We start from the raw sequence: 23,085 nt of genomic DNA, 5'->3' as shown, positions 1-23,085 counted from the left end.
ATTTTTTATTGTATTTATTTGGCCTTTAGCTGCCCAGCTAGTGTATGTAGCCAACAATGTTATTTAATATAAAAGGCTATTGTAAATGATTCATTCATTTTCAAAGTCCTGTTTACCAAAGTACAAATACAAATGATGCATGAACAGAATCATAAACTATCTATGCTAGCATTGTGCCCATCAGTTGGCATTTCGAGTGAAGTGCCATGACAAAATGGCAACAAAGCAAGAAAAGGGTTTGAGTGGGGCACTGAAAATCCTTATGAAACTGGCACGCATGAATGAGATTTGTGAAAGATTAAGGTTTTCTTTCAAGGCCACAGACAAAGCTGTATGGGCTGTCTTTCTTCTGTGAGAAGTCTGCGATGTGTACATCCTACTCGGGCACATTGCAACTGTTGTGGTTGTTTCCACAACTGACTGCCTATTCTGAGAATTTCATCTTCCAACAAGGGGGAGTGAATCAGACATTCAGTCTCATTTGCAAGATTCTAGATGTTATTCCAATAAATTCACCCACTATATGTTTAAATTTTAGTCTTACTGCGAACCCGGTATTAAATTCATGGTTGCTCTGTGGACCGTGGTAGAAAATTATCCAGTTTCCCATACCAAGCACAATCAATTTAAAACATATAGTGGGTAAATTTACTGGACAAATATCTAAAATCTCACAAATGAGACTGAAGGTCTGATTTGCAACCTATTCATTGATCAATGTACATGCACCTACAGAAGTAGCAGATGACCAGGATAAACACGCCTTCTATGAGAAGCTAGAGGAAACCTATGACATATGCCCAGTGCATGATGATAAAATAATTATTGGAGACCTCAATGCATAGACTACAAAAGAAGATCATTATCGTCCAGCAATAGAAAAGCATAGCCTACATGAATAGACAAATGATAATGGACACAGAGTTGTTGAGTTTGCACTAGTACATAATGTGGCTGTAGGTAGCACTATGTTCCCACACAAAAGGATCCATAAAGCAACATGGTGTAGCCCTGATCAGCAAACCTTCAACCAAAACAATCATGTAATTATTGACAGTAGGCATTTCTCAACCTTACTAGATGTATGTAGCTACAGAAGAGTTAATGTGGATTCAAACCACTATTTTGTAATTGCAAAACTAAGAGCCCGAATATCCAATGCAGGAAATCTCAGAGAAATTATATGGTATCAAAGCTAAAAAATGAAGAGATTGTTAAAATGTACCCTGACATAGTTACTGAGAATCTAGCACTGTACACTCCTAGTGGAAGTGATACTTTGGATCACAAACAGAGTGTTTGCAGGGCGCAGTCATTAAGGCAGCAGAAGAAGTGCTAAAGAAAAACAGAAAACGAAACAACCAGGGAATTCCTGGTTTGATGAAGATCATAAGAGAGTAAGTTATGAGAAAAACCTGGCTTATAGTAAAATGCTTGAGAAATCGTATACATGTTTAATGGTTGTTAAGAAATTATCAAGATAAAAGAAACCAATAGAAGAAACTGCATCAGAAAAAGAAAAGGGAATGGGAAGGAAAGTTAACTGAAGAATGGGAGACAATTGAAAAACAAATGGTCAGAAAAATCTATCAGAAGATTAATAGTGAAAGAACATTTAAGCTGCATATTAAAATATGTAAAACCAAAAATCGGGAATTACTAACTGAGACCAGGAGATACTGGAACGTGGGGCAGAGTATTTTAGGGAACTGGTGGATGCTCCAGAGTCCCCTATAGAAGAGATCTAACCCACCCAGAAGAAAATGATAAGGACATAGTCCCTCCTCTCTCTCAAGAAGAAGTAGACAAACCAATAGAAGAAGAATAAAGCATGAGGGACTAATAATATATCATCAGAACTATTGAAAGCCGGAGGAGTTGAGTTAAATCACAGGGTGTACAAGATGTTGCGCCTCATCTGGGAAATGAAAGAATTTCCAGAAGAATGAAATGTAGGGATAGTATGTTTCATACACAAGAAAGATGATATGTCTAAATGCAGCAAATACAGAGGTGTAACACTTCTAAATATTGCATGTAAAGTATTGTCAAATATCTTGTTTAGTAGACTCTCACGCATATCAGAAAATATTATTGGAAGTTATAAACATGGGCCACGCGGGATTCGCCGAGCGGTCTAAGGCACTGCAGTCATGGACTGTGCGGCTGGTCCCGGCAGAGGTTCGAGTCCTCCCTTGGGCATGGGTGTGTGTGTTTGTCCTTAGGATAATTTAGGTTAAGTAGTGTGTAAGCTTAGGGACTGATGACCTTAGCAGTTAAGTCTCATAAGATTTCACACACATTTGAACATTTATAAATGTGGATTCAGACCAGGAAAGTCAACTGTGGGCCCGATATTTACTCTCCGGCAAATAGTAGAAAAGATCAACAAACTTAATGCTAGAGTGCAACATCTTTTCAGCATATGACACAATAAATCAGGCTAAACTTTATGATGCAATGTGGGAATTTTGGATGCCTGGGAAGTTGGTGTGTTTGATAGAGGTCACCCTAAGGCACCCCAGTGTACTGTGCGAGTGCAGTCTATCACCCCAGTTTCCCACACAACTGGGCTAAGACAATGGGATGGGCTTTCCTGCCTTCAAATTGGCATTCAAAAAAGTGGAGCATGAATCAGGGATCGGGTATCCAGACAAGAGATACTATCTACTATAAGTCCGCACAATTGTTGGGATATGCAGATGACTTGGACCTAATGAGTAGGACATTTAGAGATATACAAAGCGCTTTCTCAGTTCTAAAACTGAGTGCAGAGAAGATGTGCTTGAAAATTAATGAAGGAAAGACCAATTATATGTATAATGGTACAAATCAACCCTTACAGCCCACAGTAACCCTTGATGGAATGCCTTTGGAGTGAGTAGAATATTTCACTTATCTGGGTGCAAAGATAGAAGCAAATGGCTTCAATTCGACTGAAATTATGGCTTGCATAAATGCTTTAAATTGATGTTGTTTGGAATGCTGTGATGTTTTAAATCCAAGCTTCTATCATGAGAGACTACGTGCTGACTCCATATAATGCTGATACGCCCACAACTTTCTTAGAAACATGGATGATTAAAAATCAGGGTGAAAGCATACTGAAATCACACAAAAGAAGTATGAGGAGAATCTCTGGACTTGTGTATGAAAATGGGAGTTGGAAAAGGTGAACGTATGACAAGCTTTATGACTGCTATATGGAGGATGATGTAGTCAACTTCATAAAGTTGTGTAGATTGAGATGGACAGGTAATACAACTCAATGAGACAGATCTTGCAAAGACGGCCTGCTGCAGCAAATCTGGAGGAAGAAGAGCAAGAGGACAAGTGAGGCTGAGATGGAGTGACGAGATTGCATGAGTTGGTTGCATGAGTTGGTTGCCATAACTGGAAGTCTACAGCGAAGTGAGAGGTGGAAAATTATCGAGGAGGACATATCCCATCAGAGGATGTAGTGCCAATGGAAAAAGAAGAAGTAGGTAGGGTACTCCATCACTGGACCATGACATCAGTCGCTACCTAAATGACGAACTTCCGCATCGCTGGACTGAGTGTTGTGGGGAAAATGATGTGGCTGTTCCCAAGTGCCCTCCCCCCCCCCCCCCATGTTACCTCACCTAATGCCTTATGACTTTTTCCTCTGGGGGTACATTAACAGCAATGAACACAGGCACAGTTCGGAGGACACATCATTGCTATGGTGATGACCATTGACAGGATATGCTACATAAGGTATGGAAGGAACGTGACTACTGCTTGGACATGGGTCATGTGACCAGAGGGACAGTCGTAGAACATTTGCAGAGTGCGAAATGCAAACTTTGTGAGCTTACAGTCTATTCACGAATAAATCATTTTTGTACATACAGTATCTTGGAAAACATAAAGCTCTGAAAACGAACGAATCATTTATAGCAGTCCTGTATAACAATTACATATGATTTTTTTGTTACTAGTGGACTTTTGATACATCTTACTATTTCTTGATGACAAGTTATCAATACCAATAAAATAAATATAGAAACTTTCTTATCCTTGTGTTGAAGGTGTTCCTAATTGGCAATCATTTTTCACCAGGATAAGTTTTTAGGTCTCGTCATTTGAATTAAATAACTAATAGTGCAAGAGATTAACAATGTATGCAAATAACCAATTATAGAATGATTTCATACAGTTTTTTTCTTCTGATAGTAGCTGCTGATGTGCACCTGTGGTTAACTCAAGAGTTGTTCTCAGGTTCTGCAGTTGTTGTAGCTCTGTCTCCTCACATCTTGAAATTTACAGATGAAATGAAATTTACAAATGAATGCCCATGTCTTGAAAGTATCTTGTGATGGGGCATAGATTTTTGGTTGTTGGGGAAGGTTCCCTGTTTGATGACTGCCTTACAAATTTTGGCCTGCTGACTGTTATAACAGAATCAGATGAGCGCAAACTGATTTAGATCTATTTATGAGGGGTGATCTTAATAATATGGAGAGTTTAAACTTTGATTCGGTGAAGGTGTACAGGACAAGACGCACGTCCATTTTGTATTCTTATAATTGATGTTGTATGCCATTATGAGAGTGGTAACATTAAGTGCCATGCTCTTTTAGAAATGCATTATTGAACCCAAACTTTTGCTCTCTCTGCATTTGAGAGGTGTCTCAAAACCAGTTCCAATCATCAAATTCTCCTTTAGTTATTGTAGTTGCAAATTCTGTATAAGGTAGACAAAGAAAGAATGATAGTCCTTCTGTGATGGCACTCTTTGCTAATTGGTCAACAATTTTGTTGTCTCTGCCTCCACGATGCCATTAGACCCAGAGAAGTTGCACTCTTTTGTATTGTTTGATTCACTGATAGATTAGGTCTTGTAAATCAAAAAGGTAATTGTTTTGAAGTTCTAGGACTGATGTTCAGTTTTTCTAGGCCACTCTATGAACCTTTTATGATCAGAATATTGTCGATGTTAGGCAGTCTGTATCTGAGTGCCTCTCTCATTGCTGGAACCGCAGCTGTAAAGTCAATTGTTTCAGAGGACAGCTCTTACACAGCTCTGGTTTCCACAATATGACATGAGTATGCAAATCCTGTTCCTTCATTTGACAGATCTGGCAGTGTATATGGGGATAGTTGTACATTATGATGTGCTGAATAATATTTAGCTCCTTGATAGTAAAAGTGGCGAAGCACCTTAGTTGATACAGTATGATGGTCTGTAGCAGAAGGCTCCATACTCAAGTGTAAACACTGGAGGTGGTACATCATTCAGTTTGAGTGGTATGCTGCCTTATACACCTGACTGTTACTAGAGGCTAATACAAATTTTTCTTTGCCACATGGCATGTTCCTGGTACAGATAATTTATCTGAACATCTGAAGTCTCCCACAAAGCAGATGCAGTGATAAAGCTGCTCTGCAGAGTATAAATTTCTGATCTAATAGCACATATGTTAGAGTGGATTTCATAGCACCTACATAAATTTTAATAGCACACTACTCCATGGTGTCAATTTTATTGAGGGTATACTTTGGGACAGTGCCGTACTAAGTGCTGCCTACAATCCAGCACAGGAGGAATGAGGCCATGGTGTAGTGCGAGTAAACTGTTACATCTGTTCTCTGTTCTCCACTGTACATGAGCCACCTCACATAGTATGTACAATGCTTGCCCAATATTTCCTGTCATATATTATAAGAGTTTGGCCCATATCATTCTACAGTCTACGTAGAGACCTAACCTCAGTGGAACTTTTCAAAAGAATGTTATATATGTGCCTAAATGGATCTACCACATTTACTAATCTACTGATGTCTTAAGAAAACAGTCAATTGATTTCATGTCTCAGAAGCAAAGTCCAGTTTCACATGGCCGTTCTGAGATCACTGGCTTGCTTGAGACTGAATAGTGTCAGCACACAGCTTGTCAGTGATGTGTGGATACAGATATCATCTGTATACTGCAGGACCTTAGCTGCATTTCCAAACAACTTTTTTACATTGACAGTGTACAAGGAGACTTTGAATTGATCCTTGTAGTAATATCCCACATAGTGTCGCAGTCCATAAAGGGGCTTACCTTGTATGTAAATGACACAATGGTGCAGTATATTATAGAGGCAGTTCATGAATTTGACTAGGTACCACATCAATTACAATTTGTGCATCAATAGATATCCACACAGTCATACATAATGTCCGGCAACACCAATGTCAAATAACCTTTACCTAAGAGCGTGCACATAACATCCATTGTTACTAAGCTCTGAGAGTTCATCGTGCTTCTTTAGTTACAGAATCTATACTTGGTATCCGATAACAGGTTGTTTCTCACTAACCACCATTCCATTAGACACCTTAAAATTTTAAAAGTTTCCAATAAACATGAGGATAACAAGACAAGGTTACATGATGAAGCCATGTCGGAACTCTTCTCGGGTTTACAAATAATTATCATTACATATTTATGCCTCTCATCTGGGAATTCATTATCTTCCCATAACTGGCTGAAAATTTCTGTCAATAGGAGTTTCACTTCAGTGGCTAAATTAGCTAACATATGGTAATGAATGTTGTCATATCCTGGGATGGCATCACTAAGGTTCTTTAGCACTGCTTCTAGTTCACTGATAGTGAATGGCCTCAAACTAATAAGGTCTGCAGTGGAAAATGATACAATATCCACTGTATAAATAGTTTAGGAATGACTGAGGGTTGAGTGACAATTTAAGCAAATGCCTCTATCCAGTCTTAAGCACTGTTCTGTTAAGTTCTGTTTTTAAATTTGTGGTCTATTGACCATACACTTGCAGAGGTCCTGAAAGTTATCACGAAACTCTTTCCAGGGTCCTTTTTGATGGATTTTTTTACAATCCTGTTGGTGATGGTACTGACATTTTTATAGTTCAACACTGTTTGTTATACAGGGTGAACATTAATACAATTAACAAACTGCAGGGACGTATTCCTAACTGGAAATGGAGGAAAAAAGGTCCTATGAACAAACAACTGGAAATGCATTGTTGCCACTGTAGATGGCACTGATGAATGAAAGTACCTCTGACCACATGCTGTGTGATTGACACAGTGTACTGTAAGCAGCAGAATGGCCCAGTATTCACAACAGGAATAAGCCGAAATGGTGTTTGTGTATGGCCAAGTAAATGGAAATGTTTGAGAGGCAGACCCCAATCCTCCAAATCTTGTGTATGTACAGTCCACTGCCTCCCTGCACGTTTGTCTATCTGAAAAGACCCATGGACAGAAAGGATCCATGATCACACAAACACCCAGAGAGGGCTTAAAATGTTGTGTGATGTGGTTGGTGTCTGTGAGGGTACTTATTCTGGCATAGCCACGCTGCCTTTCGACCATTTCCATCTGCTTAGCAGTAAAAAAACACCATCTCAGCTTGTTCCCTACATGAACACTGGACCATTCTGCTGCTTACAGTACACTGCGTCCATCACACAGCGTGCAACATACAAGGAACACATGGCACGTGGTCAGAGTAACTTTCATTCATCAGTGCCATCTACCATGGCAATGATGCATTTCCGGACAGATGTTCATAGGACCTTTTTTTCCTGCAGTTCCAATCCCAAACGTAAATTCATTTCGCAATCACACATAAACATTCTTGGGTCCATCATGGTACTGTCATTCCTTTTGGCTTGTTGATTGTTTTACATTGAAGAGTTCCATGGATTGCAGAGTATGGATTTGTTCAATTAGCAAGCAATAACACTCCTAAGATAAACATTGCATCATCACTGCCTTTCCATGCATCAACTGACTCCACAGCCTCATGTGACGTGATGCATGTTGAAATCTCCGCAAAACACATAATGCAAGTCTCATTGGTTAATTAGTAGATATCATTCATCCACATCAGCTTTTGTTAGTGGTGGACAATATTTGATATAAAACTCAAGCCTGTCTTAGCAAGCTGAAGTCTAGCTGTTATCAGTTGAAAACTTATTTGTGTGTAGTTTAAGTACATCAGAGACAGCAGTAACAGTTATGACTGGTTAATGGGTGCTACTGTGCTACAGCACTCTGTAAACGTTGCATTAAATTATGCCATTTCTCTTTTAATGCGAGCCAGAAATCACACTAAAATTATGGCATTTCTCTTGGAATGTGTGTTGGTATACAAATCATGTTGTCTCTCCAAAATAACTAGAAACCAATATCAAGTTCTGAAATGGTGGTCAGTTATGCTATGATCAATTCAGAGAAGGGACACAACTGTGCATGCTCTGTTGTGACGTCATCCCTTCTGGCACTCTTGAGCACTAAAAGTGTGTGTAAAATATTCTGCAGGTGTAAGGTATGCAGCATTTTGTAGAAGAAGTTGACACGAATGGCACCATGAGTGAGGGGTCAAACGCACTAACTGGAATTCATTGGCTTGGGTTTGATTCCAGCTACTACCATTCATTTTTTTCATTTTTTATTCCTTGCAATATTAAACTATTAATTATAAAATTTTAATATATTTAAATAGTTCAATTTATATACATAAAATTAACTTATTCAGTTTAGTTACAGTCATTACCACTATTAAGTCAAAAGGATGTAGATGTTGATAAAAAAAAAGTAGATAATCGACAAAATTTAGTATGAAAACTATTTCTGCACATGATCTGCCCTTTTCCAGTACATCTTGGAGGAGAAAGTAAGACTTCAAGAGTGAGGTAGATCGACGCAAATGTAAATCAAACAAGAGAGTGTGGTATGACACTCATTGATTTGGTTCAAGCTGTGTAAGTAGAAGCAGATAGATGCCCCTTTCAAGATCCTAGAACATTTCTCCAGTAGCCGAGTGGTCAAGCAAACCAATTGGCAATCCCTCTGCTCGGGTTCAGTTTCAGCTGCTACCATTTTTTTTTTATTTTATTCCATTTCTTGCAATGTTAAATTATTAATTATAAAATTTAAATATATTTCAATTGTTCAATTTATATACATAAAATTAATAAATTCAATTTGGTTACAGTTACTACCCTTGTAAGTCAAAAGGCTATACATCACCACATTGTAGCACATTTGTAAAATTTTGCACGAGCTGTCACTGACAGCACCCATAAATGGATAAGCAATTTGATTCCTCCTTTACCACATGCTCTACCCTCTCGAATAATGTGATACCATTCAGTGAAGAATTAGAATAGGGCTTAAGCCAAGTGTCAGAGACTGCAACCCAACTCTCTCTGCAGAGACACTCTTTTCATGGCTGATCTAGCATTCAATTGAAGGATTTTATACATCATTCTCTTGAGATAGAACAGTTATTATCATTTCATATATTAAGGCGTAGCTGAATGAGGAAATTGAAGTTCAATTATAATTTCCATAATTAAACTCAAAAGTTTTTGGGATTTGCAGAATTTCATGGCTCATTCCGTTTTCTCTGTGGGAGTCTTTATTGTGTTAAAAAAAACGACGTTGACGATGGTATGGGTTATTGACAATAGGATGCAAGGGGAGCATGTTCAGGTGCACAGGTGCAGGGACCTTTCACTGTGGGACAGAGGGGGAGTGAACAACGGAGCATAACTGTCAGAGGTAGGTAACCTTGTGGTACGTTTTGTGAAGGCATGGAAACGCATTTTTGTCATCACGTGATGGCGCTCTTCATACTGCTTTCACATATGAGCAGCCATTTGCTAAGCTTTTGGCTTCCCTGAATGTTATTCTCTGCTTATGCCGTGGCATAGTCAGGCAATCTTTGTGAGTCCAAACTCACTACAAATGTTTTATATGTGATAAATGAGATCTCGCCATTTTTATTTAGCTTCTTTGTCATATGTATCACTGCAAATGCTGGAATAGGAGCTGTTACAGCATTCAATACATATCTTCACTAAGATGAGTGCCTACGGTCCTGACACTGAATTATGTTGTTAGGTATGTATCCTTCATCTAACACTGAAGTTGAGGAGTCAGTGCAAATGACAGCCATGCAGAGGATCCGAGTTCAATTTCCAGTACTAATAAAATGGGAGGACTGGAATGGGATCCACTCAGCCTTGTGATGTCAACTGAACTTGAATGAGAAGTAGCAGCTCTGAGGTCTGCAAAGCCGACAATGGCCAGGAGAGCGGTGTGCTGACCCCAGGCCCTTCAATACCGCAGTCAAATGATGCCACTGGCTGAAGACGATACATGGCCAGTCAATCCTGACCGGCCCATGTGTCATCAGAGCAGCAGAGCTATGTACACTGCAAGTTTCATGCCAAAAACAGTGCTGAGTTCACCAACAAGTTGGATGCCTTTGGCATGGTTAATTTGATCTTTATCCTGTTTCTTCCCATTGAGATTATGTTCTGAACATCCCTTCTACATTGTGGATTTGCTGAGCACACAATTTTCCCTAGTCGCATGGAGTAAAGGTTTCCTGTATTTCCATTGTGACCATTAATGTACATGATAATAAAGGGCCAACATCATCTCTGTAATGATTACTTTTGTTTGCTTCATAAGGCATCACCCACATCTATCCCCCAGTAACAGTATTATTCACTACAGTGGCAGTGCTCACTTCTTTAATTCCATTACTAGACACAGACTATTCTGCTCACAACTTCTGCTGGGTGAGAGATTGCAGTGCAGTGCTTGCACCCTCATCTGTTTGTCCCCTGGAGCTGGTTGCCATAATTACTGCATGCTTGTAACCCCCCTCTTCTTCTTTGTTATGTTGTAATGCCTGCTTTTGCACTGAGATGATGGCTGCAGTTTTCATTTCCATATTTATGTCATAAGCTGATTCACTGAGATTATCCACAGCTTCTCAACGTGCAGAGTGTAACGTATGTATGTCCTGTGTCGTTTGCTGTTGTGTTGGCTCATGTAAAGGAGGCTCCCTGCCTTCTCCATACATACATCAAAAAAAGTTTTGCATCACCTCGGTTCCGAGAGTTGCGGAACCTGTGCAGGAAACATAAACATCATTTCCACCCTCATGAAAACCACACATTGCAGGTTGTACCACCATACAGTGTGACTTTCAGAGGTGGTGGTCCAGATTACTGTACACAACAGGTACCTCTGATACCCAGTAGCACATCCTCTTGCATTGATGCATTCCTGTATTCGTCGTGGCATACTATCCACAAGTTCATCAAGGCACTGTTGGTCCAGATGGGACCACTTCTCAATGGCGATTCAGCGTAGATCACTCAGAGGGGTTGAAGGGTCACATCATCCATAAACAGCCCTTTTCAATCTATCACAGGCATGTTCAATAGGGTTCATGTCTGGAGAACATCCTTGCCACTCTAGTTGAGCAATGTTGTTATCCTGAAGGAAGTCATTCGCAACATGTGCACAATGGGGTCGCGAATTGTCGTCCATAAAAACGAAATCCTCGCCAATATGCTGCCGATACGGTTGCACTATCGGTCAGAGGACGGCATTCACGTATCGTACAGCCATTACAGTGCCTTCCACGACCACCAGCGGCATACATCAGCCCCACATTATGCCACCCCAAAACAGCAGGGAACCTCCATCTTGTTGCACTCACTGGACAGTATGTCTAAGGTGTTCAGCTCCAACGACTGAAGGAGTATGCGACACTCATCAGTGAAGAGAATGTGATGCCAATCCTGAGCGGTCCTTCCGGCATGATGTTGGACCGATCTGCACCACACTGCATGGTGTCATGGTTGCAAAGATGGACCTCGCCATGGATGTCGCCAGTGAAGTTGTGCATCATGCAGCCTATTGTGCACAGTTTGAGTCATAACATGACATCCTGTGGCTGCACGAAAAGCATTATTCAACATGGTGGCATTGCTGTCAGGGTTTCTCTGAACCATAATCTGTAAGTAGCCCTTGGGTGGCTTGAGCGAGGCATGTCATCGACATTTCCTGTCTCACTGTATCTCCTCCATGTCAGAAACAACATTGCTTTGGTTCACTATGAGACACATGCACACTTCCCTTGTTGAAAGCCCTTTCTGGTACAAAGTAACAATGCGGACACAATTGAACCACAGTATTGACCGTCTAGGCAGGGTTGAACTACAGACAACATGAGCCATGCACCTCCTTCCTGATGGAATGATTGGAACTGATCGGCTGTTGGACCCCCTCCATCTAATAGGTGCTGCTCATTCATGGTTGTTTACATCTTTAGAGAGACAAAGTGGACTGGGGAAAAACTGTTAGTAGAATAAGTTTGGTACTTTTATGGCTTTAATGTGTGTGTGTGGTTTGAGGTTTTCGGGCGCTAAACAGCATGGTCATCAGCGCCCAAATTCATAGAAACAGGAACACATGCGGTGAAGGGACGAAGACGGACAGCGAACAAGGAGAATGGCTAAAAGACACAGACCTGACGCAGTACCAAATCCTCACATACAGAGGCAAAACAAGAGGAAAAGAAACGCACTAAAAAAGGAAAGGAAACACAAGGAAAAGAGAACAGAAATCGAAGTGAAACAAGTAGGTAATCGTGACTGGCGGACATCTCACCTAAAACCTGGGTGAGCCAGTCACCCAAAAGCACATTAAAATCCTCTCCCTAAAATCCGAGGCAACAAATTGGACAGGACACAAAACCGTAAGACCTTAACCATTGCGTCGTCTTTCAAAATAGAGGGCAAATCCGGTGGCAAGGAAACCACCACCCTCTGGTCAGAGAATGAAGGACAGTCAAGTAAAATGTGGCGGACAGTAATAGGACGCCACAAGCACTGCAGATTGGGGGGTCCTCCTGCCGGAGTAAAAAACCATGCGTTAAGGGACTGTGCCCAATGCGGAGGCGAGTGAGGAGAAACTCATCCCGCCTGCATGACTGGTAGGACGTACGCCATGGCCGCATGGTGGCCTTGACCAGACACAGCTTATTTTCACCAACTGCCAGCCACTCCTCTTCCCATTGACGCATAACACAAAAACGCAAAAGGGAGGTAACAGCATGGAGGGGGACGGCACATTCAACAATGTGAGGGAGGGAACATGAATCTTTGGCAGCCACATCTGCCAGTTCGTTTCCCCTAATACCCACATGCCCCGGCACCCAGCAGAAAGAAATCTCCTTCCCCTGCCGTTGCAGGTGGAGTAGGGCATCATGGATGTTCTGGACGACCATATCTGCTGGGTCTGAAGGGCACTCAGGGAGTCAGAACAGATGAGAAACTTAAGACTGGGAACACATCTCATCTGCTCCAATGCCCACAAGATCGCAAACAATTCGGCATCAAAGATGGTAAACGCCGCAGGAAGCCGTAACTTGACGACTCGATCAGGGAAAACAACAGCACAACCAACAGAGTCCCCCTGTTTAGAGCCATCCATAAATACTGGTACATGGTCGGGATGCAGGTTTAAAATATCGTAAAATAAGGAGGTAAAAACAAACGCAGGAGTGCAGCTCCTCCGATACTTTGACAAGTCTAAAAGGACGCTGGGCCTCTGGAGCAACCAGGGAGGCAGGCGGGTAAAACCCTGGTGTTGGAGTGCCACACACTCCACACCAAGGGACTCGATCAAATGCTTGGCACGAATCCCAAATGGTCTCTTTGCCCCGGAACGACTGGAAAAAGACATTCCATAGGCAGTCGGGCAACGGTAGGGTACGCAGGGGAGGTAGGACAGGCAAGGAATTGACACACCCGTCGCACCATGAGGAGTTTCCGCCGGATGGCGAGCGGTGGTTCCCCTGCCTCAGCACACAGGCACTACAAACTGTGACCTCTCTGAGAGGAAATCATGAATCCAGTCACACAACTGAGACGATGCTCCATATGCATGCAACTTGATTAATAGTCACTTGTGAGGAATGGTATCGAAAGCCTTCTGGAAATCTAGGAATATGGAATCGATCTGAGATCTCTTATCGACAGCACTCATTACTTCATGGGAATAAAGAGCTAGCTGCGTTGCACAAGAATGATATTTTCTGAATCCGTGTTGGTTATGTATCAATAAGTCATTTTCTTCAAGATGATTCATAATGTTCAGGTACAGTAAATGCTCCAAAATCCTACTGCAAATTGAGGCCAGTGATATGGGTCTGTACTTCAATGGGTTACTCCTATTTCCTTTCTTGAATATTGGTGCGACCTGTGCTACTTTCCATTCTTTAGTAACAGACCTTTCGTCAAGTGAGCGGTTGTATATGATTGCTAAGAAAGATGCTATTGTGTCTGCGTACTCTGAGAGGAACCTGATTGGTATACCGTCTGGACCAGAAGACTTGCCTTTCTTAAGTGATTTGAGTTGTTTCGCAACACCTAAGATATCTACTTTTATGTCACTCACGCTAACAGCTGTTCTGGTTTCGAATTCTGGAATATTTACTTCCTTTTCTTTCGTGAAGGAGTTATGGAAAACTGTATTTAGTACCTCCACTTTAGTGGCACTATCATCTGTAACATTTCCATCGCTATCGCGCAGTGACGGTATTGACTGTTTTTTGCCGCTGGTGTGCTTTATATACGACCAGAATCTCTTTGGGTTTTCTGCCACATTTTGATACAATATTTCATTGTGGAAACTATTAAAAGCATCTCGCATTGACTTCCAGGCCACGACTCGATGCCACTGTTCTCCGTGTCAAAGGTGGACATACCGACTATTAGGTAGGTGGCCGTAATGTTCTGGCTGATCAGAGTATTACTCGCGCTACGACGCATCGTACAAACAACCGATCACCAGAATGGGTGTGGCCAATTTAATTCTAAATCAATTGGTTATTAGAATATCAGATTACCAAAAAACGATTAAACGACTTTATACGCACCGGGCCCTTAAGAAATACTTTTCCCAAGTAAAAGTAAGCCACTGAGAGCTGAAAAGCAAACTACAGGCTCAGGAATCGCATTTTATAATCTCAGTTAATTGTCGCTGAATACACTCATACTATGACAGAACTAAGGTACAGTAAAAGCGAACAGCTGCTGTCTGACTGCTACAAAAATGAATAAATGACTCTGGTTGTATTTCACTATGCTAGTAATAATGCAATTTTACAAGTAAGTTGCTGTTACTCACTAGCTACACACTTACTGTGGTGAGTAATGATAGGTGGATGACACTGTGATTTTTAGCGTAAGTTTGTGAAACGGAATCGTAGTAATTTTTGGACGGGACAAAAGAATCGACCTTCCATAAGGAATGGAGTTTATCTGATAGGTGAGTAACCATATGTGTATGAATTTTTGTGTAATATGTATGAGATAGAGAAGATACCACCTCAGCTTCAACTCAGAGAAAGAAGAGTAATATTAGCCAAAGATTAAATTGTAGTGTTTTCGGAGATGTGACTGAATGAATGAATAATGCAATGGCAAAGATCTATGAAAACAGAAATTTAAAGTTGTGCAAAGTAATAGAATATCTACGTATAATCAAGAGTGAAGCCTTAGTTGTGAACTTTCAAGCACTGTTTAATTCACAATATTTGTAGGAAAATATTTTATTGGTATTCCCTAGATTAAGGTGTGCTTTTCCTCTTGTGAGAAATAGCGTAAGATATTAAGTGCTATGTAAACCATTTAACTAATTTGGGATAGAGTGCGAAGTTTTGAGTAGCACATGCCAATAGGAGTATTTTTCTTATATCCATGAATTTTACTAAATATGTAATTAGTAAATGAGTAGCCTTACACAAAAATAGTTATTAACACATTATCTGATCTATCAGTAAATGAAGGAACAAAGTTGTGGCTTTAAAATGCCAGCTGGAGATAACCCAGTACATAAGAAATGTACGAGGGTCATTCAATAATTAAAGAGACAAATTGGTCTGCGGAAAGACTGTTAGAAGGGCAAGTTTGGTACTTTTATGGCTTTAAGTTGGCATCACTGAGATGAGCCCTGATCAGCTGATGTATCAACATTGTTTTGTTTATAACCTCAAAAATACATTTCAAGATGGCAAGTCCGCTTCAAACGTCCACATTAGTTGAACAACGTTCTGTTATTTGTATTTTACTTGCTAAAGGCGAGAAACCAGTGAGTATATACTGTAGAATGTCTAAAGTTTATAGTGAAGGTTGTATGAATCGTGCAAATTTTTAAAAGTGGGTAGAGCAGTTCAAAATTATCACAACTCAGTGACTGACAAACACTGTTCTGGCCGACAAGTTGCAGTTTCAACACCCTCACTTGAAAGTAAAATCGATATTACTCGTGCCAACAGCCATGTGACTGTCGAAATGATAGTTGATAAGGTTGAAGTTAGTACGGGTACAGTTCATAACATTATCTGTAACAAGCTTAAGTAACACAAAACATGTGCAAGATGGGCCCCAAAAGAGTTGACCCGGCTACACAAGGAAATAAGATTGAGAGTGTGCACAGAGCTAAAGGAATGTTATGAAAGAGGTCAGCACTTCCTCAACAAAATTTTAACTTGTGATGAAACTTAGGTTCACTATTATGAGACAGTATCAAAAAGACAAAGCATGGGGTGGAAGTGCACCTACTCACCTGTCACGAAAAAAATCAAAACCAAAGCATCAGCAGGAAAAGTCATATAGACGGTGTTTTGGGACACTGAAGGTTTAGTTTTTTATGATTATCTCAAAGAGCAGTGTACAATGAACAGCCAATACTACTCAGATTTGCTTTTAAACTAGGTGAAGCCAGCCATGAGAGAGAGATGTTGTGGATCTCAGAGGAGAGGTGTGATTCTCCAGCAACACAGCTCATGTCCTCACATTGATCAACTAACCTGTGAAACCTTCGACAAAATGGGGTGGGAAGTACTGCCTCATCCCCCTTATAGTCCTGATTTGGCACTTAATGATTTCCATTTGTTTGGTGCACTGAAGGAGGTATTACGTGGGAAGATGTTCCAGGACAACGAGGATGTGAAAAAGTTTGTGGGAAATTGGTTCAAACATCAAGATAAAAGTTCTTTGCAGCCGGAAAAAAAGCCTGTAGCCCATTGGAACAAGTTCATAAATGTTCAAGGGGATTATGTTGAAAAGCTGAAAAAGTATTGTTTTGTAAAAATAAACGCTTTTTTCTCCAGACCAATTTGTCTCTTTAATTGTTGAATGACCTTCATAATATGCTACATAGATTTCTGCACCACTGAAAATACAATAAGTAATATTGCTGTGCTGACGCAGCAGCTTTGTTGGATGTTTGAATTCCAGCACTATTGCCTTAACCTATTCAGTAAAATATAAATCATGATGGCTGTTAGGAAATCTGGACCCTGCTCCTTCAGAATGAAAGTCCATGGCTTAAATACTTCTCTCAGTGAGTGCTTTGTTGTCCACACAAGACACAGCCAGGGCAAAAGCACCACAGGTGCAAAGATGCAAGCTGGTACCAGTGTCATTTCCATCAGCGCCATGGGCAGTGCTGGGGATGAAGATATTGACTTTGCCTCAGCCAACTGCTGGCCAAGTACAATCCACCAATGACCGGATAGCAACAGAAAAAAGCCTCCTTGGTAGATAGAAGAGCAGCTCCTATCCACTTGGTTATAGATCATCGTCCAGGGCTGATTTAGGGAACATCGTTTACTGAACTCTTAGAAGTGAACAGACAGGAGCTGTAAATTGTATTTGCTATGTACTGAGAATTGCACTTAGCCATTGAGGGCCGTTTTTGTGCTATATTACAAGCAATGTTGCAGATTCATATTTCAACTACGTAAGTAAACCATTTTAACTTAATTGTGTGACTTTGTTACTAATTTGTTGAGGTGTTGTAGAACCTTTGTTCATCTATCCTGTTACATGACCCTGGAGCATAGCTGTGTAATAGTGGCTGGGAGAAATTGTCTTTGCGGTGTACTGCACCAGAAGCCATTTCACAAATTCAGCCTACTTTGACAACAGCGGCAACTCGGTCTCCAAAGCAGTAGCGACAAGGCCTTTACAAAAACTGGTGATGAGGGTTTACAAAACCAGCAATGAGGATTTACAAAAGTGAAAATACTGAAGACAAGAAAAAAATAATAATTTAATGAAAAAATGACAAAGACAAAGCAACAAACTGGCTATTCCAGGCAAGGGGGACACACACAATATTTCATGTAGGCAGCTCAACAATTGTAAACTAGGTTTTTGACAATTGGTTAGTTCATAAAACAGAAAGTATTTGGTTGCATGTTCCTTGCTCTGAAGGTTTTCTATTCACTGAGACATTGTACTCCACTAAGACTTTATAATAGAGGTGATCTTCAGAAAGAAAATCTTTTCTTTACAAATTTCATCAGACTGGTCTACAATACAGAAAATTTAGTCTTTTTTAAGTTAGTAGTTGTGGTTTAGCCATATATTCACTGTGTATCACCCTATTTTCACTCGGGAAAATTCTAAATTGGCTTGATGGGTACCAACATTTTTGGTGAAACTGCATTTTTATTTCATTGAGGTTTGTGATAGGCATTCATCACTAGCCTAATATCATTATCATTCAGTACTGGCATAATACTGTTAAGCTCTCATAAAACACTTTCCTTGTTGTTACATTTCCTTCAGTGAAATCATGGCTTTCTGGTTTCTTTCCTTATAAAGAAGTCAGCATAATTGCTGGCAATCTACAGTGACAGTATGACAAGGTCCAGATTTATTTATTTATTTATTTTTTACTACTCCTGTAATGTTTGTCTGACAATGCACTTATCCATGAATTCTTAGGCATGGGAACCTTTCCAACAATGCATATATGATCATTCCAGGCAGCATCTTTGTATTTCAATAATAACTCTTAATACACACTTAACTTGATCAGGCTATTGTTATCTGTCATCCTAAGATGCGGTTATAGCTCAGATTAAGATGGGAGCAGGAAGATTTGTACCCAACATGCCTCTTCATTTCTTAATATTCTCTCATAATTTGAGATATTTGTCATGTAGGCCAATTTCAAACAAATGAAAACATGTCTACAGTTCTGGTGCACACTGACATCCCTGCATCACAATACTGCAGCACACTGTAAGAGGAGCCAAAACAATACAGCACAGCCTCTCTCCACTTTGTTGGTGCAAGGATTTCAGTGTGTACTAGAACTGCAGGCACCTACCAGCAAGCCCCCCAAAAAATAACCACTATAACTTTACTTTTTCAAGGTCATAATTAAAAGTTTATGACTACTCCTTGGACATTCAATGTGTTTTTCTGTTAAATACTGGGTAACACTCTGGCAGCGTGAGGTTGATCACTATAATTGCATAGAAGCAAAACACTACTCAGAATGAAACTTCATGTGCTGGACCAAGACTCGAACTCGGGACCTTTGCCTTTCACCAGCAAGTGCTCTACCATCTGAACTACCTAAGCACGACTTACGACCCATGCTCACAACTTTAATTCTGCCAGTACCTCATCTCCTACATTCCAAACTTCACAGCTCTCCTGCAGATCTTGCAGAACTAGCACTCCTGGAAGAAAGGATATTGTGAAGACATCGTTTAGACACAGCCTGGGGGATGTTTCCAGAATCTTTTCATCCTGGACTACTGAGAGTGTTGTCACTGAACATTTTCAATTTAAGTATCTTGAAAATGTATGCACAACATACTTTGGAAAATGGTGTATGCAGAAAGAAAAGTAGTGAGCTATGTGCCACAAAAATATACGAAGTCACTGAAGACAAAATTCACTGCTTGATTTTCTGCTGACTTAACAATGTTGGCCACAAAAGTACACATAGTCACTGAAAACAGAATTCACCACTGGCTTTTCTGCAGCCTAGACAATGTCAGCCTCCTGTGATTGCTGAATAACATGATTTCCATATGCTGCTTGCATCTTCCACTCTGTATCAAAGTGTGTAGGCTTTTGAAATGTTCAGGCAGGTTAAAAGTGTTTGCTATACCGAAACTTCAATCCAGAACTTTGCCTTTCCCAGATAATACTATTTTCCACAATTATTTACGCATATACAAATATTTATCCACCCTCAAATCCCATATTTTGCAATGCCCTCTACCTCTTCCCATACTTCACTTAAGTTCTCATACATACCATTCTGGACAAGTGCTCCTGGAAGAAAGGATTTTGTGGAGAAATGACTGTGGGCTGCTGTACACAAGGGACAAGAATATGAATTTGTTCAGCACCCTGTTGTAAACTGTCTGACAAGTTAATAACACCAAAAGTTTCACTGATTGGCACCAAACATTTCACTGATGAGTGGGCATTTCAAACCAGAAATTAGCCAAAGGTTTGTGTCAGACATTCTGCAACCTATTCTTTCACCCAATCCAATAATGTGTTCACACATAGCAAAGCTCTTGGCTACAGAAACCTTACAAAATTCTTGAAATACTGCTTCAAATGGATTTACAAGCATGTTTGTTCTACAGTAAAACATGTCCATTAAGAGATTATGGGGATATGCTGGGTACCAATGTTCTGTTTACCTGCAGTAGATGTAGGGCAGAAGATGAGGTGACATCTTTCAGTCAGAAATTACATACCACAGTTTTCTGGACTGAAACTTCATTCCTTTTCAGCAAGAATAATGTAAGATGGCCTGAATTATAAAAAGATGTACAAGCTAGACACGATCTTCTACAATTTTTTATAGACTTACAATAAGCCTGAGCATAGCTGTACGTGTGTCATCCTGAACACAAATTACTTGCGGAACACTGTTTCCACCAACATACTTCAGAATCTTGATGTTACCGTATTATCGGTAGAGCCAACACTCAAATCTAGCTAGTGTGTGGCAATGAACTCCACCCTTGAAATCTTGGTTGTGGTAACAGGCCACTCTGTAATGTAGCCCAAGGTGTTGGAAGGTGAATGTTGTAAGTTGGTGTTTGCAAAATAAAAGCTATGGGACAGAATAACCTGGAGTGTAGCCTGTCAATCTTTGAACCATATTGAATACATGCACTCTGCAATACTTAACGTAGGCCTACTTTTCATTTAAAACTCAGGCTGCCACGTAAGTTCAGAAAACCTATATTAGATACTTGATGGTCAAGTAGGCCTATCTCATGAGTATTTTGAAGTGCATTGTGTGCATACATCGTACAGAATTACAAAAAGTAAAGGGGATCCATTACGTAACTTCTCGAAATAACCATTACCGGTGACAATTTTGCCATTTTTCAATACTGTTGGCCAGTTATTAGAATAGCAACAATCAACAAAGATATCGCATGCTAGGAACGTGTAGCTCCTATACCGAGTACGAGTAACCAAAGCTTCACTCTTATTTAGTCTTTCAGGTACCGTAATAGGCCTACATTGCACTTTTAAGTTACCGTTATTTATAAACTTCAGTGCATTAAATATGGTGTAAATGTTGGCAACAAGGTTGCTAGACATATCAGTCGCAAAGCAGGGATCATAGCCGTCATAACGACGCCCGGTGTATTTCATTTGGAGCAAATGTTACCAACAATATCAACGACGAAAATGCATCTTGGGCTTCACACAGACGAACTTTTTATCACAACCATAAATTATCGGACATTGTTGTACCATTAGCTTAATCATATCACAAGCTTTCTAAGTTATAACATGAAAATTCAAATAATTTTGAATCACAATGATCTAGAAAAGTACTGCCAATAAATAATGTGTATCCACAAAACTTTGCGACTACATTCCCGTTGGGTAATGTTAATTTTCTAATTTGTAACAACTGTTATCCCCTTTAACCGTGCTTATTACGCTCGTTAATGTAGTTATGGTAAATTCTGTACTCACCAAGTTTTTACGACATTTATTCGCAAATAATCATTTGCTGGTAGACTTTTGCGTGTAGCCGCAAGCCAAACAAGAGAAAATTTTCCCCCTGCCCTTTTGCATAGTAGATCATAATTGTAAAACATTTTCTACTGCAACTCATGTCACAGCATTCGATCGTACAAGAAGTGAATTGCCGAACTGTCAACAAATCAAACTGCAATCAAAATGTTGAAAACAAATGCCATCTGAAGCAGAGCAGTTTCTTTTAAATCGACAACGTTATATACAAGGAGTATTTTACAATTTCCGTCTTTCCAGATATTACCTAACCAGAGAAACAGGATGTCACTTCCTTAACATATCAGCACAACAATGAACAGAACGATGCTGTCAACAATAAAATGACACAAATCTCGCGCTTCAGAATGTTATCGGGAATTAAATTGTAAGAACAATAAATCCATAAAAACGTATTTTCAGCAACATCTATAATAAAATCCTTGCACACATTATCTCTCCTAACGTTTTTATTGGATTTTTTGTCGTCAATAACGCGCAGTAATTTCGGCACGATTTTCAGCTGTCAAACCTCTCGACCAAATACTTACAGGCATAGAGAGAGCTAAACAAGTTTTCCTAACGTTGAACCTAGTGGAATACGTTTCTATAGTGAAAAATGAACTAATCTTAAAATTACGCTGTAATTGTATTTTGTAAAAACATTATCTTGCAGCAGCTAATACCACGAAAAAGTATTTTCACAACACAGTTGTAATCATCTTTGTAGTTTTAAACTGCGCTGCTACTACTACGAGATTATTGTTAAAGCGCCTCCTATACGATCATTAATCGGACAATAATATAGAACGTGTAGGGGTGAGACTGAGCGGTTGCGCAGTAGTATTGGTTTTATTTATTTGGCCTTCAGCTTCAGTGGTACACAGCTTAGCAACTAACAGTTACAATAAAAATTTGCAATTCTTTTAATTTTCATATGGGCATATTTCATTACCGCTAAAATAACTGAACATTGCTTCTTCACTCGTGGGTAAACAAAGAAAAGTTTAATTTTTCCGTAGTTCTACGGTCTGATTTTAAAACTGCTTAGTAAAACAAATCTTTTCAGATATCAAAGTACTACTCTATCTTTCTTCATTGAAGACTAATGATGCTTGTTGGGAATGGTAACCTAAGCTTGTTAAGTTCTGAGAGGAATTTTTCTTTTCGCTGATCGTACATCAGGCAGGAGAAGATTTATTGATAATGTCCACCACATATGAGTAGTGGCAGTCACAGGTATCAGAATTCGTTAAGTTGTTGACGCCATAAATAAGGAAAGCTGCATCGATTAAATCTCATCCTCGGGATTGTAGAAATAACTGTGCGGTGCACAGATAAGTCGTGAAACCACGGAAAGATGGGTATGTGGGATTGTAACCCACTATAATATTTTCATTTATTT

The 23,085-nt window shown here is 39.9% G+C and overlaps 1 protein-coding gene across 1 annotated transcript in view; it reads right to left on the bottom strand.

Moving 5' to 3' along the window:
* LOC124775752 overlaps positions 1–21,765 on the bottom strand; it is a 357,417-nt gene extending 335,652 nt beyond the window's left edge. Inside the window, exon 1 of the mRNA XM_047250614.1 lies at positions 21,642–21,765. The gene's annotated coding sequence lies outside the window, so the exon portion shown is untranslated. The remainder of the gene's footprint in view (positions 1–21,641) is intronic.
* Between the last annotated feature and the right edge of the window lie 1,320 nt (positions 21,766–23,085).

The sequence above is a fragment of the Schistocerca piceifrons genome, chromosome 1 (assembly GCF_021461385.2).
Source record: "Schistocerca piceifrons isolate TAMUIC-IGC-003096 chromosome 1, iqSchPice1.1, whole genome shotgun sequence".
NCBI classification, from domain to species: Eukaryota; Metazoa; Arthropoda; class Insecta; order Orthoptera; family Acrididae; genus Schistocerca; species Schistocerca piceifrons.
This window is presented reverse-complemented; position numbering and strand designations above follow the sequence as displayed.